Source organism: Thunnus albacares, chromosome 16 (genome assembly GCF_914725855.1).
Source record: "Thunnus albacares chromosome 16, fThuAlb1.1, whole genome shotgun sequence".
Taxonomy (NCBI): Eukaryota; Metazoa; Chordata; class Actinopteri; order Scombriformes; family Scombridae; genus Thunnus; species Thunnus albacares.
In genome coordinates this window covers 5,181,265-5,204,107 of record NC_058121.1, presented here as the reverse complement: position 1 = coordinate 5,204,107, position 22,843 = coordinate 5,181,265, and the positions used below count along the sequence as shown (strand labels likewise).

Sequence of the window (22,843 nt, the reverse complement as noted above, 5' to 3'; positions counted from 1 at the left end):
GTCTTCCAATCGCTTGACCACATCCAGACATTTCAAATGCAGGACATCACTCGGGCGCGCAGCGTTAAGGATCGCTAAAAAGGCAAAGGAAAGAAAAGGGTGATACAAAATCAGACGAGACAAGCACTCGTGCCGCGGCATTGGAGACATTTCAGTGAACCGTCAATGGAGACTGTCCTCAGAGAAGCGACAGAATCAGTCGTTTCGGCGGTAGCAAAACCCAGATGTAAATGTCAAGGCCTCAACTCTACAACTTTCACTCCGTTTTCTGCCACGCTAGATGCATGGCTGTACGGATGGCAGCGTGGGTCGGTACACCACTTTGGCCCAGACTTAAATATCTCAACGACTGTTGGATGGATTGCAAGGAAATTGCAGTCCAGACATTCATCCCTGGTCCCCAGAGGATGAATCCTACTGACTCTGGTGATCCTCTTCACTTTTCCCCCAGTGCCACCGTGAGGTCGACATTTGTGGCCCAGAGTGAAGTATCTGGACAACCGTTAGATGGATTGCCGTGAGAGTTGGGACAGAGCTTCACGGTCCCCACAGGATGCATTCTAAGCACTTTGGTCACCCTCTGACGTTTTCTCCAGCGCCAGCAGAAGCTGAGGATTTCACTTGTGATATATGTGAACACCTGCTTGATGGGTTGGGCCACAATTTGGTACAGACATTCGTGGCTCCCGAGCGATGCCTTCCGATGGCTTCGGCGATCCTTTGCCTCCTCCCCTGGCGCCACCATGAGGTTGACATGCGACTTCTCCGTTCAAACATCTGGATGACCGCTGGAGCGTTCCCCGCAAAGGTGGGAACCGCCCCACCGGCCCGCTGACGTGCCGAGAGTGGTGCAGCCGTCCTCGTTAGTATAGTGGACAGTATCTCCGCCTGTCACGCGGAAGACCGGGGTTCGATTCCCCGACGGGGAGAGTTGACTTTTCTGCCAGCTGCCGATTGTTCACCGGGCCAGACAAAAGCAATACACCAGCAACACCATGTGTGCTCCTCCTCCTGTCCGACAGAGCGATACGGCCGGGACATGGGCCTGCCGCGTTCCCGTGCAGAAATGAGAAAAAGGGCTGGGCACAAAGCATGACTGGAAGCGGTTATTAGACATGACTATGTCGCGGTGACTCCTTTATCCCTCGTGCCTCGTGCCTCGTGCCTCGTGCCTCCGTTAGCTCCATGCGGTTTTCTATGGTTTGACGCGGCGCTGCATACCGCCCAGTGTGCTGCTGGTCTGAATCGCCGTCGTTTGATTTTATTCATGACTCAGAGTGAGCATAAACAGAGGAGTGTTTCCGCCCGGTTTCGAACCGGGGACCTTTCGCGTGTTAGGCGAACGTGATAACCACTACACTACGGAAACTGTGAAAAGCTTGGCACCGTTCACGCGGGTGGCTCAAAGCACTTGACCCCCCCCCCCCGACATGTCTTCAATTGCTTGAGCATATCCAAACATTTCAAATACAGGAGGTCGTCCTTGCTTTTGGGCAACGTCGAGGATGGTTTGAAAACAAACCAAAGCGACACAGAATAAGACATAAGCAAGTTCTCCGCTGACATTGGAGCACCAAACTTGAAGTCTATGCGTCCTTCTCACTGCTAATATGAGACAGCACAGTTTGATTCAGTTACTCCGTGTGATGAACGCAAAGAAGTGTTTCCGCCCGGTTTCGAACCGGGGACCTTTCGCGTGTGAGGCGAACGTGATAACCACTACACTACGGAAACTGTGAAAAAGGTGGGCCGCGGCCTCCGGGGCCAGTTAAAGCATTTGTGCACACTGACCTCCAGACGTGTCTTCCAATCGCTTGACCACATCCAGACATTTCAAATGCAGGACATCACTCGGGCGCGCAGCGTTAAGGATCGCTAAAAAGGCAAAGGAAAGAAAAGGGTGATACAAAATCAGACGAGACAAGCACTCGTGCCGCGGCATTGGAGACATTTCAGTGAACCGTCAATGGAGACTGTCCTCAGAGAAGCGACAGAATCAGTCGTTTCGGCGGTAGCAAAACCCAGATGTAAATGTCAAGGCCTCAACTCTACAACTTTCACTCCGTTTTCTGCCACGCTAGCTGCATGGCTGTACGGATGGCAGCGTGGGTCGGTACACCACTTTGGCCCAGACTTAAATATCTCAACGACTGTTGGATGGATTGCAAGGAAATTGCAGTCCAGACATTCATCCCTGGTCCCCAGAGGATGAATCCTACTGACTCTGGTGATCCTCTTCACTTTTCCCCCAGTGCCACCGTGAGGTCGACATTTGTGGCCCAGAGTGAAGTATCTGGACAACCGTTAGATGGATTGCCGTGAGAGTTGGGACAGAGCTTCACGGTCCCCACAGGATGCATTCTAAGCACTTTGGTCACCCTCTGACGTTTTCTCCAGCGCCAGCAGAAGCTGAGGATTTCACTTGTGATATATGTGAACACCTGCTTGATGGGTTGGGCCAAAATTTGGTACAGACATTCGTGGCTCCCGAGCGATGCCTTCCGATGGCTTCGGCGATCCTTTGCCTCCTCCCCTGGCGCCACCATGAGGTTGACATGCGACTTCTCCGTTCAAACATCTGGATGACCGCTGGAGCGTTCCCCGCAAAGGTGGGAACCGCCCCACCGGCCCGCTGACGTGCCGAGAGTGGTGCAGCCGTCCTCGTTAGTATAGTGGACAGTATCTCCGCCTGTCACGCGGAAGACCGGGGTTCGATTCCCCGACGGGGAGAGTTGACTTTTCTGCCAGCTGCCGATTGTTCACCGGGCCAGACAAAAGCAATACACCAGCGACACCATGCGTGCTCCTCCTCCTGTCCGACAGAGCGATACGGCCGGGACATGGGCCTGCCGCGTTCCCGTGCAGAAATGAGAAAAAGGGCTGGGCACAAAGCATGACTGGAAGCGGTTATTAGACATGACTATGTCGCGGTGACTCCTTTATCCCTCGTGCCTCGTGCCTCCGTTAGCTCCATGCGGTTTTCTATGGTTTGACGCGGCGCTGCATACCGCCCAGTGTGCTGCTGGTCTGAATCGCCGTCGTTTGATTTTATTCATGACTCAGAGTGAGCATAAACAGAGGAGTGTTTCCGCCCGGTTTCGAACCGGGGACCTTTCGCGTGTTAGGCGAACGTGATAACCACTACACTACGGAAACTGTGAAAAGCTTGGCTCAAAGCACTTGACCCCCCCCCCCGACATGTCTTCAATTGCTTGAGCATATCCAAACATTTCAAATACAGGAGGTCGTCCTTGCTTTTGGGCAACGTCGAGGATGGTTTGAAAACAAACAAAAGCGACACAGAATAAGACATAAGCAAGTTCTCCGCTGACATTGGAGCACCAAACTTGAAGTCTATGCGTCCTTCTCACTGCTAATATGAGACAGCACAGTTTGATTCAGTTACTCCGTGTGATGAACGCAAAGAAGTGTTTCCGCCCGGTTTCGAACCGGGGACCTTTCGCGTGTGAGGCGAACGTGATAACCACTACACTACGGAAACTGTGAAAAAGGTGGGCCGCGGCCTCCGGGGCCAGTTAAAGCATTTGTGCACACTGACCTCCAGACGTGTCTTCCAATCGCTTGACCACATCCAGACATTTCAAATGCAGGACATCACTCGGGCGCGCAGCGTTAAGGATCGCTAAAAAGGCAAAGGAAAGAAAAGGGTGATACAAAATCAGACGAGACAAGCACTCGTGCCGCGGCATTGGAGACATTTCAGTGAACCGTCAATGGAGACTGTCCTCAGAGAAGCGACAGAATCAGTCGTTTCGGCGGTAGCAAAACCCAGATGTAAATGTCAAGGCCTCAACTCTACAACTTTCACTCCGTTTTCTGCCACGCTAGCTGCATGGCTGTACGGATGGCAGCGTGGGTCGGTACACCACTTTGGCCCAGACTTAAATATCTCAACGACTGTTGGATGGATTGCAAGGAAATTGCAGTCCAGACATTCATCCCTGGTCCCCAGAGGATGAATCCTACTGACTCTGGTGATCCTCTTCACTTTTCCCCCAGTGCCACCGTGAGGTCGACATTTGTGGCCCAGAGTGAAGTATCTGGACAACCGTTAGATGGATTGCCGTGAGAGTTGGGACAGAGCTTCACGGTCCCCACAGGATGCATTCTAAGCACTTTGGTCACCCTCTGACGTTTTCTCCAGCGCCAGCAGAAGCTGAGGATTTCACTTGTGATATATGTGAACACCTGCTTGATGGGTTGGGCCAAAATTTGGTACAGACATTCGTGGCTCCCGAGCGATGCCTTCCGATGGCTTCGGCGATCCTTTGCCTCCTCCCCTGGCGCCACCATGAGGTTGACATGCGACTTCTCCGTTCAAACATCTGGATGACCGCTGGAGCGTTCCCCGCAAAGGTGGGAACCGCCCCACCGGCCCGCTGACGTGCCGAGAGTGGTGCAGCCGTCCTCGTTAGTATAGTGGACAGTATCTCCGCCTGTCACGCGGAAGACCGGGGTTCGATTCCCCGACGGGGAGAGTTGACTTTTCTGCCAGCTGCCGATTGTTCACCGGGCCAGACAAAAGCAATACACCAGCGACACCATGCGTGCTCCTCCTCCTGTCCGACAGAGCGATACGGCCGGGACATGGGCCTGCCGCGTTCCCGTGCAGAAATGAGAAAAAGGGCTGGGCACAAAGCATGACTGGAAGCGGTTATTAGACATGACTATGTCGCGGTGACTCCTTTATCCCTCGTGCCTCGTGCCTCCGTTAGCTCCATGCGGTTTTCTATGGTTTGACGCGGCGCTGCATACCGCCCAGTGTGCTGCTGGTCTGAATCGCCGTCGTTTGATTTTATTCATGACTCAGAGTGAGCATAAACAGAGGAGTGTTTCCGCCCGGTTTCGAACCGGGGACCTTTCGCGTGTTAGGCGAACGTGATAACCACTACACTACGGAAACTGTGAAAAGCTTGGCTCAAAGCACTTGACCCCCCCCCCCGACATGTCTTCAATTGCTTGAGCATATCCAAACATTTCAAATACAGGAGGTCGTCCTTGCTTTTGGGCAACGTCGAGGATGGTTTGAAAACAAACAAAAGCGACACAGAATAAGACATAAGCAAGTTCTCCGCTGACATTGGAGCACCAAACTTGAAGTCTATGCGTCCTTCTCACTGCTAATATGAGACAGCACAGTTTGATTCAGTTACTCCGTGTGATGAACGCAAAGAAGTGTTTCCGCCCGGTTTCGAACCGGGGACCTTTCGCGTGTGAGGCGAACGTGATAACCACTACACTACGGAAACTGTGAAAAAGGTGGGCCGCGGCCTCCGGGGCCAGTTAAAGCATTTGTGCACACTGACCTCCAGACGTGTCTTCCAATCGCTTGACCACATCCAGACATTTCAAATGCAGGACATCACTCGGGCGCGCAGCGTTAAGGATCGCTAAAAAGGCAAAGGAAAGAAAAGGGTGATACAAAATCAGACGAGACAAGCACTCGTGCCGCGGCATTGGAGACATTTCAGTGAACCGTCAATGGAGACTGTCCTCAGAGAAGCGACAGAATCAGTCGTTTCGGCGGTAGCAAAACCCAGATGTAAATGTCAAGGCCTCAACTCTACAACTTTCACTCCGTTTTCTGCCACGCTAGCTGCATGGCTGTACGGATGGCAGCGTGGGTCGGTACACCACTTTGGCCCAGACTTAAATATCTCAACGACTGTTGGATGGATTGCAAGGAAATTGCAGTCCAGACATTCATCCCTGGTCCCCAGAGGATGAATCCTACTGACTCTGGTGATCCTCTTCACTTTTCCCCCAGTGCCACCGTGAGGTCGACATTTGTGGCCCAGAGTGAAGTATCTGGACAACCGTTAGATGGATTGCCGTGAGAGTTGGGACAGAGCTTCACGGTCCCCACAGGATGCATTCTAAGCACTTTGGTCACCCTCTGACGTTTTCTCCAGCGCCAGCAGAAGCTGAGGATTTCACTTGTGATATATGTGAACACCTGCTTGATGGGTTGGGCCAAAATTTGGTACAGACATTCGTGGCTCCCGAGCGATGCCTTCCGATGGCTTCGGCGATCCTTTGCCTCCTCCCCTGGCGCCACCATGAGGTTGACATGCGACTTCTCCGTTCAAACATCTGGATGACCGCTGGAGCGTTCCCCGCAAAGGTGGGAACCGCCCCACCGGCCCGCTGACGTGCCGAGAGTGGTGCAGCCGTCCTCGTTAGTATAGTGGACAGTATCTCCGCCTGTCACGCGGAAGACCGGGGTTCGATTCCCCGACGGGGAGAGTTGACTTTTCTGCCAGCTGCCGATTGTTCACCGGGCCAGACAAAAGCAATACACCAGCGACACCATGCGTGCTCCTCCTCCTGTCCGACAGAGCGATACGGCCGGGACATGGGCCTGCCGCGTTCCCGTGCAGAAATGAGAAAAAGGGCTGGGCACAAAGCATGACTGGAAGCGGTTATTAGACATGACTATGTCGCGGTGACTCCTTTATCCCTCGTGCCTCGTGCCTCCGTTAGCTCCATGCGGTTTTCTATGGTTTGACGCGGCGCTGCATACCGCCCAGTGTGCTGCTGGTCTGAATCGCCGTCGTTTGATTTTATTCATGACTCAGAGTGAGCATAAACAGAGGAGTGTTTCCGCCCGGTTTCGAACCGGGGACCTTTCGCGTGTTAGGCGAACGTGATAACCACTACACTACGGAAACTGTGAAAAGCTTGGCTCAAAGCACTTGACCCCCCCCCCCGACATGTCTTCAATTGCTTGAGCATATCCAAACATTTCAAATACAGGAGGTCGTCCTTGCTTTTGGGCAACGTCGAGGATGGTTTGAAAACAAACAAAAGCGACACAGAATAAGACATAAGCAAGTTCTCCGCTGACATTGGAGCACCAAACTTGAAGTCTATGCGTCCTTCTCACTGCTAATATGAGACAGCACAGTTTGATTCAGTTACTCCGTGTGATGAACGCAAAGAAGTGTTTCCGCCCGGTTTCGAACCGGGGACCTTTCGCGTGTGAGGCGAACGTGATAACCACTACACTACGGAAACTGTGAAAAAGGTGGGCCGCGGCCTCCGGGGCCAGTTAAAGCATTTGTGCACACTGACCTCCAGACGTGTCTTCCAATCGCTTGACCACATCCAGACATTTCAAATGCAGGACATCACTCGGGCGCGCAGCGTTAAGGATCGCTAAAAAGGCAAAGGAAAGAAAAGGGTGATACAAAATCAGACGAGACAAGCACTCGTGCCGCGGCATTGGAGACATTTCAGTGAACCGTCAATGGAGACTGTCCTCAGAGAAGCGACAGAATCAGTCGTTTCGGCGGTAGCAAAACCCAGATGTAAATGTCAAGGCCTCAACTCTACAACTTTCACTCCGTTTTCTGCCACGCTAGCTGCATGGCTGTACGGATGGCAGCGTGGGTCGGTACACCACTTTGGCCCAGACTTAAATATCTCAACGACTGTTGGATGGATTGCAAGGAAATTGCAGTCCAGACATTCATCCCTGGTCCCCAGAGGATGAATCCTACTGACTCTGGTGATCCTCTTCACTTTTCCCCCAGTGCCACCGTGAGGTCGACATTTGTGGCCCAGAGTGAAGTATCTGGACAACCGTTAGATGGATTGCCGTGAGAGTTGGGACAGAGCTTCACGGTCCCCACAGGATGCATTCTAAGCACTTTGGTCACCCTCTGACGTTTTCTCCAGCGCCAGCAGAAGCTGAGGATTTCACTTGTGATATATGTGAACACCTGCTTGATGGGTTGGGCCAAAATTTGGTACAGACATTCGTGGCTCCCGAGCGATGCCTTCCGATGGCTTCGGCGATCCTTTGCCTCCTCCCCTGGCGCCACCATGAGGTTGACATGCGACTTCTCCGTTCAAACATCTGGATGACCGCTGGAGCGTTCCCCGCAAAGGTGGGAACCGCCCCACCGGCCCGCTGACGTGCCGAGAGTGGTGCAGCCGTCCTCGTTAGTATAGTGGACAGTATCTCCGCCTGTCACGCGGAAGACCGGGGTTCGATTCCCCGACGGGGAGAGTTGACTTTTCTGCCAGCTGCCGATTGTTCACCGGGCCAGACAAAAGCAATACACCAGCGACACCATGCGTGCTCCTCCTCCTGTCCGACAGAGCGATACGGCCGGGACATGGGCCTGCCGCGTTCCCGTGCAGAAATGAGAAAAAGGGCTGGGCACAAAGCATGACTGGAAGCGGTTATTAGACATGACTATGTCGCGGTGACTCCTTTATCCCTCGTGCCTCGTGCCTCCGTTAGCTCCATGCGGTTTTCTATGGTTTGACGCGGCGCTGCATACCGCCCAGTGTGCTGCTGGTCTGAATCGCCGTCGTTTGATTTTATTCATGACTCAGAGTGAGCATAAACAGAGGAGTGTTTCCGCCCGGTTTCGAACCGGGGACCTTTCGCGTGTTAGGCGAACGTGTTAACCACTACACTACGGAAACTGTGAAAAGCTTGGCTCAAAGCACTTGACCCCCCCCCCCCGACATGTCTTCAATTGCTTGAGCATATCCAAACATTTCAAATACAGGAGGTCGTCCTTGCTTTTGGGCAACGTCGAGGATGGTTTGAAAACAAACAAAAGCGACACAGAATAAGACATAAGCAAGTTCTCCGCTGACATTGGAGCACCAAACTTGAAGTCTATGCGTCCTTCTCACTGCTAATATGAGACAGCACAGTTTGATTCAGTTACTCCGTGTGATGAACGCAAAGAAGTGTTTCCGCCCGGTTTCGAACCGGGGACCTTTCGCGTGTGAGGCGAACGTGATAACCACTACACTACGGAAACTGTGAAAAAGGTGGGCCGCGGCCTCCGGGGCCAGTTAAAGCATTTGTGCACACTGACCTCCAGACGTGTCTTCCAATCGCTTGACCACATCCAGACATTTCAAATACAGGACATCACTCGGGCGCGCAGCGTTAAGGATCGCTAAAAAGGCAAAGGAAAGAAAAGGGTGATACAAAATCAGACGAGACAAGCACTCGTGCCGCGGCATTGGAGACATTTCAGTGAACCGTCAATGGAGACTGTCCTCAGAGAAGCGACAGAATCAGTCGTTTCGGCGGTAGCAAAACCCAGATGTAAATGTCAAGGCCTCAACTCTACAACTTTCACTCCGTTTTCTGCCACGCTAGCTGCATGGCTGTACGGATGGCAGCGTGGGTCGGTACACCACTTTGGCCCAGACTTAAATATCTCAACGACTGTTGGATGGATTGCAAGGAAATTGCAGTCCAGACATTCATCCCTGGTCCCCAGAGGATGAATCCTACTGACTCTGGTGATCCTCTTCACTTTTCCCCCAGTGCCACCGTGAGGTCGACATTTGTGGCCCAGAGTGAAGTATCTGGACAACCGTTAGATGGATTGCCGTGAGAGTTGGGACAGAGCTTCACGGTCCCCACAGGATGCATTCTAAGCACTTTGGTCACCCTCTGACGTTTTCTCCAGCGCCAGCAGAAGCTGAGGATTTCACTTGTGATATATGTGAACACCTGCTTGATGGGTTGGGCCAAAATTTGGTACAGACATTCGTGGCTCCCGAGCGATGCCTTCCGATGGCTTCGGCGATCCTTTGCCTCCTCCCCTGGCGCCACCATGAGGTTGACATGCGACTTCTCCGTTCAAACATCTGGATGACCGCTGGAGCGTTCCCCGCAAAGGTGGGAACCGCCCCACCGGCCCGCTGACGTGCCGAGAGTGGTGCAGCCGTCCTCGTTAGTATAGTGGACAGTATCTCCGCCTGTCACGCGGAAGACCGGGGTTCGATTCCCCGACGGGGAGAGTTGACTTTTCTGCCAGCTGCCGATTGTTCACCGGGCCAGACAAAAGCAATACACCAGCGACACCATGCGTGCTCCTCCTCCTGTCCGACAGAGCGATACGGCCGGGACATGGGCCTGCCGCGTTCCCGTGCAGAAATGAGAAAAAGGGCTGGGCACAAAGCATGACTGGAAGCGGTTATTAGACATGACTATGTCGCGGTGACTCCTTTATCCCTCGTGCCTCGTGCCTCCGTTAGCTCCATGCGGTTTTCTATGGTTTGACGCGGCGCTGCATACCGCCCAGTGTGCTGCTGGTCTGAATCGCCGTCGTTTGATTTTATTCATGACTCAGAGTGAGCATAAACAGAGGAGTGTTTCCGCCCGGTTTCGAACCGGGGACCTTTCGCGTGTTAGGCGAACGTGATAACCACTACACTACGGAAACTGTGAAAAGCTTGGCTCAAAGCACTTGACCCCCCCCCCCGACATGTCTTCAATTGCTTGAGCATATCCAAACATTTCAAATACAGGAGGTCGTCCTTGCTTTTGGGCAACGTCGAGGATGGTTTGAAAACAAACAAAAGCGACACAGAATAAGACATAAGCAAGTTCTCCGCTGACATTGGAGCACCAAACTTGAAGTCTATGCGTCCTTCTCACTGCTAATATGAGACAGCACAGTTTGATTCAGTTACTCCGTGTGATGAACGCAAAGAAGTGTTTCCGCCCGGTTTCGAACCGGGGACCTTTCGCGTGTGAGGCGAACGTGATAACCACTACACTACGGAAACTGTGAAAAAGGTGGGCCGCGGCCTCCGGGGCCAGTTAAAGCATTTGTGCACACTGACCTCCAGACGTGTCTTCCAATCGCTTGACCACATCCAGACATTTCAAATGCAGGACATCACTCGGGCGCGCAGCGTTAAGGATCGCTAAAAAGGCAAAGGAAAGAAAAGGGTGATACAAAATCAGACGAGACAAGCACTCGTGCCGCGGCATTGGAGACATTTCAGTGAACCGTCAATGGAGACTGTCCTCAGAGAAGCGACAGAATCAGTCGTTTCGGCGGTAGCAAAACCCAGATGTAAATGTCAAGGCCTCAACTCTACAACTTTCACTCCGTTTTCTGCCACGCTAGCTGCATGGCTGTACGGATGGCAGCGTGGGTCGGTACACCACTTTGGCCCAGACTTAAATATCTCAACGACTGTTGGATGGATTGCAAGGAAATTGCAGTCCAGACATTCATCCCTGGTCCCCAGAGGATGAATCCTACTGACTCTGGTGATCCTCTTCACTTTTCCCCCAGTGCCACCGTGAGGTCGACATTTGTGGCCCAGAGTGAAGTATCTGGACAACCGTTAGATGGATTGCCGTGAGAGTTGGGACAGAGCTTCACGGTCCCCACAGGATGCATTCTAAGCACTTTGGTCACCCTCTGACGTTTTCTCCAGCGCCAGCAGAAGCTGAGGATTTCACTTGTGATATATGTGAACACCTGCTTGATGGGTTGGGCCAAAATTTGGTACAGACATTCGTGGCTCCCGAGCGATGCCTTCCGATGGCTTCGGCGATCCTTTGCCTCCTCCCCTGGCGCCACCATGAGGTTGACATGCGACTTCTCCGTTCAAACATCTGGATGACCGCTGGAGCGTTCCCCGCAAAGGTGGGAACCGCCCCACCGGCCCGCTGACGTGCCGAGAGTGGTGCAGCCGTCCTCGTTAGTATAGTGGACAGTATCTCCGCCTGTCACGCGGAAGACCGGGGTTCGATTCCCCGACGGGGAGAGTTGACTTTTCTGCCAGCTGCCGATTGTTCACCGGGCCAGACAAAAGCAATACACCAGCGACACCATGCGTGCTCCTCCTCCTGTCCGACAGAGCGATACGGCCGGGACATGGGCCTGCCGCGTTCCCGTGCAGAAATGAGAAAAAGGGCTGGGCACAAAGCATGACTGGAAGCGGTTATTAGACATGACTATGTCGCGGTGACTCCTTTATCCCTCGTGCCTCGTGCCTCCGTTAGCTCCATGCGGTTTTCTATGGTTTGACGCGGCGCTGCATACCGCCCAGTGTGCTGCTGGTCTGAATCGCCGTCGTTTGATTTTATTCATGACTCAGAGTGAGCATAAACAGAGGAGTGTTTCCGCCCGGTTTCGAACCGGGGACCTTTCGCGTGTTAGGCGAACGTGATAACCACTACACTACGGAAACTGTGAAAAGCTTGGCTCAAAGCACTTGACCCCCCCCCCCGACATGTCTTCAATTGCTTGAGCATATCCAAACATTTCAAATACAGGAGGTCGTCCTTGCTTTTGGGCAACGTCGAGGATGGTTTGAAAACAAACAAAAGCGACACAGAATAAAACATAAGCAAGTTCTCCGCTGACATTGGAGCACCAAACTTGAAGTCTATGCGTCCTTCTCACTGCTAATATGAGACAGCACAGTTTGATTCAGTTACTCCGTGTGATGAACGCAAAGAAGTGTTTCCGCCCGGTTTCGAACCGGGGACCTTTCGCGTGTGAGGCGAACGTGATAACCACTACACTACGGAAACTGTGAAAAAGGTGGGCCGCGGCCTCCGGGGCCAGTTAAAGCATTTGTGCACACTGACCTCCAGACGTGTCTTCCAATCGCTTGACCACATCCAGACATTTCAAATGCAGGACATCACTCGGGCGCGCAGCGTTAAGGATCGCTAAAAAGGCAAAGGAAAGAAAAGGGTGATACAAAATCAGACGAGACAAGCACTCGTGCCGCGGCATTGGAGACATTTCAGTGAACCGTCAATGGAGACTGTCCTCAGAGAAGCGACAGAATCAGTCGTTTCGGCGGTAGCAAAACCCAGATGTAAATGTCAAGGCCTCAACTCTACAACTTTCACTCCGTTTTCTGCCACGCTAGCTGCATGGCTGTACGGATGGCAGCGTGGGTCGGTACACCACTTTGGCCCAGACTTAAATATCTCAACGACTGTTGGATGGATTGCAAGGAAATTGCAGTCCAGACATTCATCCCTGGTCCCCAGAGGATGAATCCTACTGACTCTGGTGATCCTCTTCACTTTTCCCCCAGTGCCACCGTGAGGTCGACATTTGTGGCCCAGAGTGAAGTATCTGGACAACCGTTAGATGGATTGCCGTGAGAGTTGGGACAGAGCTTCACGGTCCCCACAGGATGCATTCTAAGCACTTTGGTCACCCTCTGACGTTTTCTCCAGCGCCAGCAGAAGCTGAGGATTTCACTTGTGATATATGTGAACACCTGCTTGATGGGTTGGGCCAAAATTTGGTACAGACATTCGTGGCTCCCGAGCGATGCCTTCCGATGGCTTCGGCGATCCTTTGCCTCCTCCCCTGGCGCCACCATGAGGTTGACATGCGACTTCTCCGTTCAAACATCTGGATGACCGCTGGAGCGTTCCCCGCAAAGGTGGGAACCGCCCCACCGGCCCGCTGACGTGCCGAGAGTGGTGCAGCCGTCCTCGTTAGTATAGTGGACAGTATCTCCGCCTGTCACGCGGAAGACCGGGGTTCGATTCCCCGACGGGGAGAGTTGACTTTTCTGCCAGCTGCCGATTGTTCACCGGGCCAGACAAAAGCAATACACCAGCGACACCATGCGTGCTCCTCCTCCTGTCCGACAGAGCGATACGGCCGGGACATGGGCCTGCCGCGTTCCCGTGCAGAAATGAGAAAAAGGGCTGGGCACAAAGCATGACTGGAAGCGGTTATTAGACATGACTATGTCGCGGTGACTCCTTTATCCCTCGTGCCTCGTGCCTCCGTTAGCTCCATGCGGTTTTCTATGGTTTGACGCGGCGCTGCATACCGCCCAGTGTGCTGCTGGTCTGAATCGCCGTCGTTTGATTTTATTCATGACTCAGAGTGAGCATAAACAGAGGAGTGTTTCCGCCCGGTTTCGAACCGGGGACCTTTCGCGTGTTAGGCGAACGTGATAACCACTACACTACGGAAACTGTGAAAAGCTTGGCTCAAAGCACTTGACCCCCCCCCCCCGACATGTCTTCAATTGCTTGAGCATATCCAAACATTTCAAATACAGGAGGTCGTCCTTGCTTTTGGGCAACGTCGAGGATGGTTTGAAAACAAACAAAAGCGACACAGAATAAGACATAAGCAAGTTCTCCGCTGACATTGGAGCACCAAACTTGAAGTCTATGCGTCCTTCTCACTGCTAATATGAGACAGCACAGTTTGATTCAGTTACTCCGTGTGATGAACGCAAAGAAGTGTTTCCGCCCGGTTTCGAACCGGGGACCTTTCGCGTGTGAGGCGAACGTGATAACCACTACACTACGGAAACTGTGAAAAAGGTGGGCCGCGGCCTCCGGGGCCAGTTAAAGCATTTGTGCACACTGACCTCCAGACGTGTCTTCCAATCGCTTGACCACATCCAGACATTTCAAATGCAGGACATCACTCGGGCGCGCAGCGTTAAGGATCGCTAAAAAGGCAAAGGAAAGAAAAGGGTGATACAAAATCAGACGAGACAAGCACTCGTGCCGCGGCATTGGAGACATTTCAGTGAACCGTCAATGGAGACTGTCCTCAGAGAAGCGACAGAATCAGTCGTTTCGGCGGTAGCAAAACCCAGATGTAAATGTCAAGGCCTCAACTCTACAACTTTCACTCCGTTTTCTGCCACGCTAGCTGCATGGCTGTACGGATGGCAGCGTGGGTCGGTACACCACTTTGGCCCAGACTTAAATATCTCAACGACTGTTGGATGGATTGCAAGGAAATTGCAGTCCAGACATTCATCCCTGGTCCCCAGAGGATGAATCCTACTGACTCTGGTGATCCTCTTCACTTTTCCCCCAGTGCCACCGTGAGGTCGACATTTGTGGCCCAGAGTGAAGTATCTGGACAACCGTTAGATGGATTGCCGTGAGAGTTGGGACAGAGCTTCACGGTCCCCACAGGATGCATTCTAAGCACTTTGGTCACCCTCTGACGTTTTCTCCAGCGCCAGCAGAAGCTGAGGATTTCACTTGTGATATATGTGAACACCTGCTTGATGGGTTGGGCCAAAATTTGGTACAGACATTCGTGGCTCCCGAGCGATGCCTTCCGATGGCTTCGGCGATCCTTTGCCTCCTCCCCTGGCGCCACCATGAGGTTGACATGCGACTTCTCCGTTCAAACATCTGGATGACCGCTGGAGCGTTCCCCGCAAAGGTGGGAACCGCCCCACCGGCCCGCTGACGTGCCGAGAGTGGTGCAGCCGTCCTCGTTAGTATAGTGGACAGTATCTCCGCCTGTCACGCGGAAGACCGGGGTTCGATTCCCCGACGGGGAGAGTTGACTTTTCTGCCAGCTGCCGATTGTTCACCGGGCCAGACAAAAGCAATACACCAGCGACACCATGCGTGCTCCTCCTCCTGTCCGACAGAGCGATACGGCCGGGACATGGGCCTGCCGCGTTCCCGTGCAGAAATGAGAAAAAGGGCTGGGCACAAAGCATGACTGGAAGCGGTTATTAGACATGACTATGTCGCGGTGACTCCTTTATCCCTCGTGCCTCGTGCCTCCGTTAGCTCCATGCGGTTTTCTATGGTTTGACGCGGCGCTGCATACCGCCCAGTGTGCTGCTGGTCTGAATCGCCGTCGTTTGATTTTATTCATGACTCAGAGTGAGCATAAACAGAGGAGTGTTTCCGCCCGGTTTCGAACCGGGGACCTTTCGCGTGTTAGGCGAACGTGATAACCACTACACTACGGAAACTGTGAAAAGCTTGGCTCAAAGCACTTGACCCCCCCCCCCCGACATGTCTTCAATTGCTTGAGCATATCCAAACATTTCAAATACAGGAGGTCGTCCTTGCTTTTGGGCAACGTCGAGGATGGTTTGAAAACAAACAAAAGCGACACAGAATAAGACATAAGCAAGTTCTCCGCTGACATTGGAGCACCAAACTTGAAGTCTATGCGTCCTTCTCACTGCTAATATGAGACAGCACAGTTTGATTCAGTTACTCCGTGTGATGAACGCAAAGAAGTGTTTCCGCCCGGTTCGAACCGGGGACCTTTCGCGTGTGAGGCGAACGTGATAACCACTACACTACGGAAACTGTGAAAAAGGTGGGCCGCGGCCTCCGGGGCCAGTTAAAGCATTTGTGCACACTGAGCTCCAGACGTGTCTTCCAATCGCTTGACCACATCCAGACATTTCAAATGCAGGACATCACTCGTGCGCGCAGCGTTAAGGATCGCTAAAAAGGCAAAGGAAAGAAAAGGGTGATACAAAATCAGACGAGACAAGCACTCGTGCCGCGGCATTGGAGACATTTCAGTGAACCGTCAATGGAGACTGTCCTCAGAGAAGCGACAGAATCAGTCGTTTCGGCGGTAGCAAAACCCAGATGTAAATGTCAAGGCCTCAACTCTACAACTTTCACTCCGTTTTCTGCCACGCTAGCTGCATGGCTGTACGGATGGCAGCGTGGGTCGGTACACCACTTTGGCCCAGACTTAAATATCTCAACGACTGTTGGATGGATTGCAAGGAAATTGCAGTCCAGACATTCATCCCTGGTCCCCAGAGGATGAATCCTACTGACTCTGGTGATCCTCTTCACTTTTCCCCCAGTGCCAGCGTGAGGTCGACATTTGTGGCCCAGAGTGAAGTATCTGGACAACCGTTAGATGGATTGCCGTGAGAGTTGGGACAGAGCTTCACGGTCCCCACAGGATGCATTCTAAGCACTTTGGTCACCCTCTGACGTTTTCTCCAGCGCCAGCAGAAGCTGAGGATTTCACTTGTGATATATGTGAACACCTGCTTGATGGGTTGGGCCAAAATTTGGTACAGACATTCGTGGCTCCCGAGCGATGCCTTCCGATGGCTTCGGCGATCCTTTGCCTCCTCCCCTGGCGCCACCATGAGGTTGACATGCGACTTCTCCGTTCAAACATCTGGATGACCGCTGGAGCGTTCCCCGCAAAGGTGGGAACCGCCCCACCGGCCCGCTGACGTGCCGAGAGTGGTGCAGCCGTCCTCGTTAGTATAGTGGACAGTATCTCCGCCTGTCACGCGGAAGACCGGGGTTCGATTCCCCGACGGGGAGAGTTGACTTTTCTGCCAGCTGCCGATTGTTCACCGGGCCAGACAAAAGCAATACACCAGCGACACCATGCGTGCTCCTCCTCCTGTCCGACAGAGCGATACGGCCGGGACATGGGCCTGCCGCGTTCCCGTGCAGAAATGAGAAAAAGGGCTGGGCACAAAGCATGACTGGAAGCGGTTATTAGACATGACTATGTCGCGGTGACTCCTTTGTCCCTCGTGCCTCGTGCCTCCGTTAGCTCCATGCGGTTTTCAATGGTTTGACGCGGCGCTGCATACCGCCCAGTGTGCTGCTGGTCTGAATCGCCGTCGTTTGATTTTATTCATGACTCAGAGTGAGCATAAACAGAGGAGTGTTTCCGCCCGGTTTCGAACCGGGGACCTTTCGCGTGTTAGGCGAACGTGATAACCACTACACTACGGAAACTGTGAAAAGCTTGGCTCAAAGCACTTGACCCCCCCCCCCGACATGTCTTCAATTGCTTGAGCATATCCAAACATTTCAAATACAGGAGGTCGTCCTTGCTTTTGGGCAACGTCGAGGATGGTTTGAAAACAAACAAAAGCGACACAGAATAAGACATAAGCAAGTTCTCCGCTGACATTGGAGCACCAAACTTGAAGTCTATGCGTCCTTCTCACTGCTAATATGAGACAGCACAGTTTGATTCAGTTACTCCGTGTGATGAACGCAAAGAAGTGTTTCCGCCCGGTTTCGAACCGGGGACCTTTCGCGTGTGAGGCGAACGTGATAACCACTACACTACGGAAACTGTGAAAAAGGTGGGCCGCGGCCTCCGGGGCCAGTTAAAGCATTTGTGCACACTGAGCTCCAGACGTGTCTTCCAATCGCTTGACCACATCCAGACATTTCAAATGCAGGACATCACTCGTGCGCGCAGCGTTAAGGATCGCTAAAAAGGCAAAGGAAAGAAAAGGGTGATACAAAATCAGACGAGACAAGCACTCGTGCCGCGGCATTGGAGACATTTCAGTGAACCGTCAATGGAGACTGTCCTCAGAGAAGCGACAGAATCAGTCGTTTCGGCGGTAGCAAAACCCAGATGTAAATGTCAAGGCCTCAACTCTACAACTTTCACTCCGTTTTCTGCCACGCTAGCTGCATGGCTGTACGGATGGCAGCGTGGGTCGGTACACCACTTTGGCCCAGACTTAAATATCTCAACGACTGTTGGATGGATTGCAAGGAAATTGCAGTCCAGACATTCATCCCTGGTCCCCAGAGGATGAATCCTACTGACTCTGGTGATCCTCTTCACTTTTCCCCCAGTGCCACCGTGAGGTCGACATTTGTGGCCCAGAGTGAAGTATCTGGACAACCGTTAGATGGATTGCCGTGAGAGTTGGGACAGAGCTTCACGGTCCCCACAGGATGCATTCTAAGCACTTTGGTCACCCTCTGACGTTTTCTCCAGCGCCAGCAGAAGCTGAGGATTTCACTTGTGATATATGTGAACACCTGCTTGATGGGTTGGGCCAAAATTTGGTACAGACATTCGTGGCTCCCGAGCGATGCCTTCCGATGGCTTCGGCGATCCTTTGCCTCCTCCCCTGGCGCCACCATGAGGTTGACATGCGACTTCTCCGTTCAAACATCTGGATGACCGCTGGAGCGTTCCCCGCAAAGGTGGGAACCGCCCCACCGGCCCGCTGACGTGCCGAGAGTGGTGCAGCCGTCCTCGTTAGTATAGTGGACAGTATCTCCGCCTGTCACGCGGAAGACCGGGGTTCGATTCCCCGACGGGGAGAGTTGACTTTTCTGCCAGCTGCCGATTGTTCACCGGGCCAGAGAAAAGCAATACACCAGCAACACCATGCGTGCTCCTCCTCCTGTCCGACAGAGCGATACGGCCGGGACATGGGCCTGCCGCGTTCCCGTGCAGAAATGAGAAAAAGGGCTGGGCACAAAGCATGACTGGAAGCGGTTATTAGACATGACTATGTCGCGGTGACTCCTTTATCCCTCGTGCCTCGTGCCTCCGTTAGCTCCATGCGGTTTTCTATGGTTTGACGCGGCGCTGCATACCGCCCAGTGTGCTGCTGGTCTGAATCGCCGTCGTTTGATTTTATTCATGACTCAGAGTGAGCATAAACAGAGGAGTGTTTCCGCCCGGTTTCGAACCGGGGCCCTTTCGCGTGTTAGGCGAACGTGATAACCACTACACTACGGAAACTGTGAAAAGCTTGGCACCGTTCACGCGGGTGGCTCAAAGCACTTGACCCCCCCCCCCCCCCGACATGTCTTCAATTGCTTGAGCATATCCAAACATTTCAAATACAGGAGGTCGTCCTTGCTTTTGGGCAACGTCGAGGATGGTTTGAAAACAAACAAAAGCGACACAGAATAAGACATAAGCAAGTTCTCCGCTGACATTGGAGCACCAAACTTGAAGTCTATGCGTCCTTCTCACTGCTAATATGAGACAGCACAGTTTGATTCAGTTACTCCGTGTGATGAACGCAAAGAAGTGTTTCCGCCCGGTTTCGAACCGGGGACCTTTCGCGTGTGAGGCAAACGTGATAACCACTACACTACGGAAACTGTGAAAAAAGTGGGCCGCGGCCTCCGGAGCCAGTTAACGCATTTGTGCACACTGACCTCCAGACGTGTCTTCCAATCGCTTGACCACATCCAGACATTTCAAATGCAGGACATCACTCGTGCGCGCAGCGTTAAGGATCGCTAAAAAGGCAAAGGAAAGAAAAGGGTGATACAAAATCAGACGAGACAAGCACTCGTGCCGCGGCATTGGAGACATTTCAGTGAACCGTCAATGGAGACTGTCCTCAGAGAAGCGACAGAATCAGTCGTTTCGGCGGTAGCAAAACCCAGATGTAAATGTCAAGGCCTCAACTCTACAACTTTCACTCCGTTTTCTGCCACGCTAGCTGCATGGCTGTACGGATGGCAGCGTGGGTCGGTACACCACTTTGGCCCAGACTTAAATATCTCAACGACTGTTGGATGGATTGCAAGGAAATTGCAGTCCAGACATTCATCCCTGGTCCCCAGAGAATGAATCCTACTGACTCTGGTGATCCTCTTCACTTTTCCCCCAGTGCCACCGTGAGGTCGACATTTGTGGCCCAGAGTGAAGTATCTGGACAACCGTTAGATGGATTGCCGTGAGAGTTGGGACAGAGCTTCACGGTCCCCACAGGATGCATTCTAAGCACTTTGGTCACCCTCTGACGTTTTCTCCAGCGCCAGCAGAAGCTGAGGATTTCACTTGTGATATATGTGAACACCTGCTTGATGGGTTGGGCCAAAATTTGGTACAGACATTCGTGGCTCCCGAGCGATGCCTTCCGATGGCTTCGGCGATCCTTTGCCTCCTCCCCTTGCGCCACCATGAGGTTGACATGCGACTTCTCCGTTCAAACATCTGGATGACCGCTGGAGCGTTCCCCGCAAAGGTGGGAACCGCCCCACCGGCCCGCTGACGTGCCGAGAGTGGTGCAGCCGTCCTCGTTAGTATAGTGGACAGTATCTCCGCCTGTCACGCGGAAGACCGGGGTTCGATTCCCCGACGGGGAGAGTTGACTTTTCTGCCAGCTGCCGATTGTTCACCGGGCCAGACAAAAGCAATACACCAGCAACACCATGCGTGCTCCTCCTCCTGTCCGACAGAGCGATACGGCCGGGACATGGGCCTGCCGCGTTCCCGTGCAGAAATGAGAAAAAGGGCTGGGCACAAAGCATGACTGGAAGCGGTTATTAGACATGACTATGTCGCGGTGACTCCTTTATCCCTCGTGCCTCGTGCCTCCGTTAGCTCCATGCGGTTTTCTATGGTTTGACGCGGCGCTGCATACCGCCCAGTGTGCTGCTGGTCTGAATCGCCGTCGTTTGATTTTATTCATGACTCAGAGTGAGCATAAACAGAGGAGTGTTTCCGCCCGGTTTCGAACCGGGGACCTTTCGCGTGTTAGGCGAACGTGATAACCACTACACTACGGAAACTGTGAAAAGCTTGGCACCGTTCACGCGGGTGGCTCAAAGCACTTGACCCCCCCCCCCCCCCCCCGACATGTCTTCAATTGCTTGAGCATATCCAAACATTTCAAATACAGGAGGTCGTCCTTGCTTTTGGGCAACGTCGAGGATGGTTTGAAAACAAACAAAAGCGACACAGAATAAGACATAAGCAAGTTCTCCGCTGACATTGGAGCACCAAACTTGAAGTCTATGCGTCCTTCTCACTGCTAATATGAGACAGCACAGTTTGATTCAGTTACTCCGTGTGATGAACGCAAAGAAGTGTTTCCGCCCGGTTTCGAACCGGGGACCTTTCGCGTGTGAGGCAAACGTGATAACCACTACACTACGGAAACTGTGAAAAAAGTGGGCCGCGGCCTCCGGAGCCAGTTAACGCATTTGTGCACACTGACCTCCAGACGTGTCTTCCAATCGCTTGACCACATCCAGACATTTCAAATGCAGGACATCACTCGTGCGCGCAGCGTTAAGGATCGCTAAAAAGGCAAAGGAAAGAAAAGGGTGATACAAAATCAGACGAGACAAGCACTCGTGCCGCGGCATTGGAGACATTTCAGTGAACCGTCAATGGAGACTGTCCTCAGAGAAGCGACAGAATCAGTCGTTTCGGCGGTAGCAAAACCCAGATGTAAATGTCAAGGCCTCAACTCTACAACTTTCACTCCGTTTTCTGCCACGCTAGCTGCATGGCTGTACGGATGGCAGCGTGGGTCGGTACACCACTTTGGCCCAGACTTAAATATCTCAACGACTGTTGGATGGATTGCAAGGAAATTGCAGTCCAGACATTCATCCCTGGTCCCCAGAGGATGAATCCTACTGACTCTGGTGATCCTCTTCACTTTTCCCCCAGTGCCACCGTGAGGTCGACATTTGTGGCCCAGAGTGAAGTATCTGGACAACCGTTAGATGGATTGCCGTGAGAGTTGGGACAGAGCTTCACGGTCCCCACAGGATGCATTCTAAGCACTTTGGTCACCCTCTGACGTTTTCTCCAGCGCCAGCAGAAGCTGAGGATTTCACTTGTGATATATGTGAACACCTGCTTGATGGGTTGGGCCAAAATTTGGTACAGACATTCGTGGCTCCCGAGCGATGCCTTCCGATGGCTTCGGCGATCCTTTGCCTCCTCCCCTGGCGCCACCATGAGGTTGACATGCGACTTCTCCGTTCAAACATCTGGATGACCGCTGGAGCGTTCCCCGCAAAGGTGGGAACCGCCCCACCGGCCCGCTGACGTGCCGAGAGTGGTGCAGCCGTCCTCGTTAGTATAGTGGACAGTATCTCCGCCTGTCACGCGGAAGACCGGGGTTCGATTCCCCGACGGGGAGAGTTGACTTTTCTGCCAGCTGCCGATTGTTCACCGGGCCAGACAAAAGCAATACACCAGCAACACCATGCGTGCTCCTCCTCCTGTCCGACAGAGCGATACGGCCGGGACATGGGCCTGCCGCGTTCCCGTGCAGAAATGAGAAAAAGGGCTGGGCACAAAGCATGACTGGAAGCGGTTATTAGACATGACTATGTCGCGGTGACTCCTTTATCCCTCGTGCCTCGTGCCTCCGTTAGCTCCATGCGGTTTTCTATGGTTTGACGCGGCGCTGCATACCGCCCAGTGTGCTGCTGGTCTGAATCGCCGTCGTTTGATTTTATTCATGACTCAGAGTGAGCATAAACAGAGGAGTGTTTCCGCCCGGTTTCGAACCGGGGACCTTTCGCGTGTTAGGCGAACGTGATAACCACTACACTACGGAAACTGTGAAAAGCTTGGCACCGTTCACGCGGGTGGCTCAAAGCACTTGACCCCCCCCCCCCGACATGTCTTCAATTGCTTGAGCATATCCAAACATTTCAAATACAGGAGGTCGTCCTTGCTTTTGGGCAACGTCGAGGATGGTTTGAAAACAAACAAAAGCGACACAGAATAGGACATAAGCAAGTTCTCCA

The 22,843-nt window shown here is 52.9% G+C and overlaps 38 non-coding genes across 38 annotated transcripts; 13 read left to right on the top strand and 25 right to left on the bottom strand.

Moving 5' to 3' along the window:
• The first annotated feature begins 857 nt into the window (after positions 1–857).
• Positions 858–929, top strand: trnad-guc. Its single transcript has one exon. It is a non-coding gene; the product is annotated as a tRNA-Asp (tRNA).
• Positions 930–1,296: 367 nt separating this feature from the next.
• Positions 1,297–1,369, bottom strand: trnav-aac. The gene has a single exon. It is a non-coding gene; the product is annotated as a tRNA-Val (tRNA).
• A 292-nt stretch (positions 1,370–1,661) lies between these two features.
• Positions 1,662–1,734, bottom strand: trnav-cac. Its single transcript has one exon. It is a non-coding gene; the product is annotated as a tRNA-Val (tRNA).
• Positions 1,735–2,658: 924 nt separating this feature from the next.
• Positions 2,659–2,730, top strand: trnad-guc. The gene has a single exon. It is a non-coding gene; the product is annotated as a tRNA-Asp (tRNA).
• A 353-nt stretch (positions 2,731–3,083) lies between these two features.
• Positions 3,084–3,156, bottom strand: trnav-aac. Its single transcript has one exon. It is a non-coding gene; the product is annotated as a tRNA-Val (tRNA).
• Positions 3,157–3,429: 273 nt separating this feature from the next.
• trnav-cac lies at positions 3,430–3,502 on the bottom strand. The gene has a single exon. It is a non-coding gene; the product is annotated as a tRNA-Val (tRNA).
• Positions 3,503–4,426: 924 nt separating this feature from the next.
• trnad-guc lies at positions 4,427–4,498 on the top strand. The gene has a single exon. It is a non-coding gene; the product is annotated as a tRNA-Asp (tRNA).
• Positions 4,499–4,851: 353 nt separating this feature from the next.
• Positions 4,852–4,924, bottom strand: trnav-aac. The gene has a single exon. It is a non-coding gene; the product is annotated as a tRNA-Val (tRNA).
• A 273-nt stretch (positions 4,925–5,197) lies between these two features.
• On the bottom strand, positions 5,198–5,270 carry trnav-cac. Its single transcript has one exon. It is a non-coding gene; the product is annotated as a tRNA-Val (tRNA).
• A 924-nt stretch (positions 5,271–6,194) lies between these two features.
• On the top strand, positions 6,195–6,266 carry trnad-guc. Its single transcript has one exon. It is a non-coding gene; the product is annotated as a tRNA-Asp (tRNA).
• Positions 6,267–6,619: 353 nt separating this feature from the next.
• Positions 6,620–6,692, bottom strand: trnav-aac. Its single transcript has one exon. It is a non-coding gene; the product is annotated as a tRNA-Val (tRNA).
• A 273-nt stretch (positions 6,693–6,965) lies between these two features.
• On the bottom strand, positions 6,966–7,038 carry trnav-cac. Its single transcript has one exon. It is a non-coding gene; the product is annotated as a tRNA-Val (tRNA).
• A 924-nt stretch (positions 7,039–7,962) lies between these two features.
• On the top strand, positions 7,963–8,034 carry trnad-guc. The gene has a single exon. It is a non-coding gene; the product is annotated as a tRNA-Asp (tRNA).
• Positions 8,035–8,387: 353 nt separating this feature from the next.
• Positions 8,388–8,460, bottom strand: trnav-aac. Its single transcript has one exon. It is a non-coding gene; the product is annotated as a tRNA-Val (tRNA).
• A 274-nt stretch (positions 8,461–8,734) lies between these two features.
• On the bottom strand, positions 8,735–8,807 carry trnav-cac. Its single transcript has one exon. It is a non-coding gene; the product is annotated as a tRNA-Val (tRNA).
• A 924-nt stretch (positions 8,808–9,731) lies between these two features.
• On the top strand, positions 9,732–9,803 carry trnad-guc. The gene has a single exon. It is a non-coding gene; the product is annotated as a tRNA-Asp (tRNA).
• A 353-nt stretch (positions 9,804–10,156) lies between these two features.
• trnav-aac lies at positions 10,157–10,229 on the bottom strand. Its single transcript has one exon. It is a non-coding gene; the product is annotated as a tRNA-Val (tRNA).
• Positions 10,230–10,502: 273 nt separating this feature from the next.
• trnav-cac lies at positions 10,503–10,575 on the bottom strand. Its single transcript has one exon. It is a non-coding gene; the product is annotated as a tRNA-Val (tRNA).
• Positions 10,576–11,499: 924 nt separating this feature from the next.
• trnad-guc lies at positions 11,500–11,571 on the top strand. Its single transcript has one exon. It is a non-coding gene; the product is annotated as a tRNA-Asp (tRNA).
• A 353-nt stretch (positions 11,572–11,924) lies between these two features.
• Positions 11,925–11,997, bottom strand: trnav-aac. Its single transcript has one exon. It is a non-coding gene; the product is annotated as a tRNA-Val (tRNA).
• A 273-nt stretch (positions 11,998–12,270) lies between these two features.
• trnav-cac lies at positions 12,271–12,343 on the bottom strand. Its single transcript has one exon. It is a non-coding gene; the product is annotated as a tRNA-Val (tRNA).
• Positions 12,344–13,267: 924 nt separating this feature from the next.
• Positions 13,268–13,339, top strand: trnad-guc. The gene has a single exon. It is a non-coding gene; the product is annotated as a tRNA-Asp (tRNA).
• Positions 13,340–13,692: 353 nt separating this feature from the next.
• Positions 13,693–13,765, bottom strand: trnav-aac. Its single transcript has one exon. It is a non-coding gene; the product is annotated as a tRNA-Val (tRNA).
• Positions 13,766–14,039: 274 nt separating this feature from the next.
• On the bottom strand, positions 14,040–14,112 carry trnav-cac. The gene has a single exon. It is a non-coding gene; the product is annotated as a tRNA-Val (tRNA).
• Positions 14,113–15,036: 924 nt separating this feature from the next.
• Positions 15,037–15,108, top strand: trnad-guc. The gene has a single exon. It is a non-coding gene; the product is annotated as a tRNA-Asp (tRNA).
• Positions 15,109–15,461: 353 nt separating this feature from the next.
• trnav-aac lies at positions 15,462–15,534 on the bottom strand. Its single transcript has one exon. It is a non-coding gene; the product is annotated as a tRNA-Val (tRNA).
• A 274-nt stretch (positions 15,535–15,808) lies between these two features.
• Positions 15,809–15,880, bottom strand: trnav-cac. Its single transcript has one exon. It is a non-coding gene; the product is annotated as a tRNA-Val (tRNA).
• A 924-nt stretch (positions 15,881–16,804) lies between these two features.
• trnad-guc lies at positions 16,805–16,876 on the top strand. The gene has a single exon. It is a non-coding gene; the product is annotated as a tRNA-Asp (tRNA).
• Positions 16,877–17,229: 353 nt separating this feature from the next.
• On the bottom strand, positions 17,230–17,302 carry trnav-aac. The gene has a single exon. It is a non-coding gene; the product is annotated as a tRNA-Val (tRNA).
• Positions 17,303–17,575: 273 nt separating this feature from the next.
• trnav-cac lies at positions 17,576–17,648 on the bottom strand. Its single transcript has one exon. It is a non-coding gene; the product is annotated as a tRNA-Val (tRNA).
• Positions 17,649–18,572: 924 nt separating this feature from the next.
• Positions 18,573–18,644, top strand: trnad-guc. The gene has a single exon. It is a non-coding gene; the product is annotated as a tRNA-Asp (tRNA).
• Positions 18,645–18,997: 353 nt separating this feature from the next.
• On the bottom strand, positions 18,998–19,070 carry trnav-aac. Its single transcript has one exon. It is a non-coding gene; the product is annotated as a tRNA-Val (tRNA).
• Positions 19,071–19,365: 295 nt separating this feature from the next.
• trnav-cac lies at positions 19,366–19,438 on the bottom strand. Its single transcript has one exon. It is a non-coding gene; the product is annotated as a tRNA-Val (tRNA).
• A 924-nt stretch (positions 19,439–20,362) lies between these two features.
• On the top strand, positions 20,363–20,434 carry trnad-guc. Its single transcript has one exon. It is a non-coding gene; the product is annotated as a tRNA-Asp (tRNA).
• A 353-nt stretch (positions 20,435–20,787) lies between these two features.
• Positions 20,788–20,860, bottom strand: trnav-aac. The gene has a single exon. It is a non-coding gene; the product is annotated as a tRNA-Val (tRNA).
• Positions 20,861–21,158: 298 nt separating this feature from the next.
• On the bottom strand, positions 21,159–21,231 carry trnav-cac. The gene has a single exon. It is a non-coding gene; the product is annotated as a tRNA-Val (tRNA).
• Positions 21,232–22,155: 924 nt separating this feature from the next.
• On the top strand, positions 22,156–22,227 carry trnad-guc. The gene has a single exon. It is a non-coding gene; the product is annotated as a tRNA-Asp (tRNA).
• Positions 22,228–22,580: 353 nt separating this feature from the next.
• trnav-aac lies at positions 22,581–22,653 on the bottom strand. The gene has a single exon. It is a non-coding gene; the product is annotated as a tRNA-Val (tRNA).
• Between the last annotated feature and the right edge of the window lie 190 nt (positions 22,654–22,843).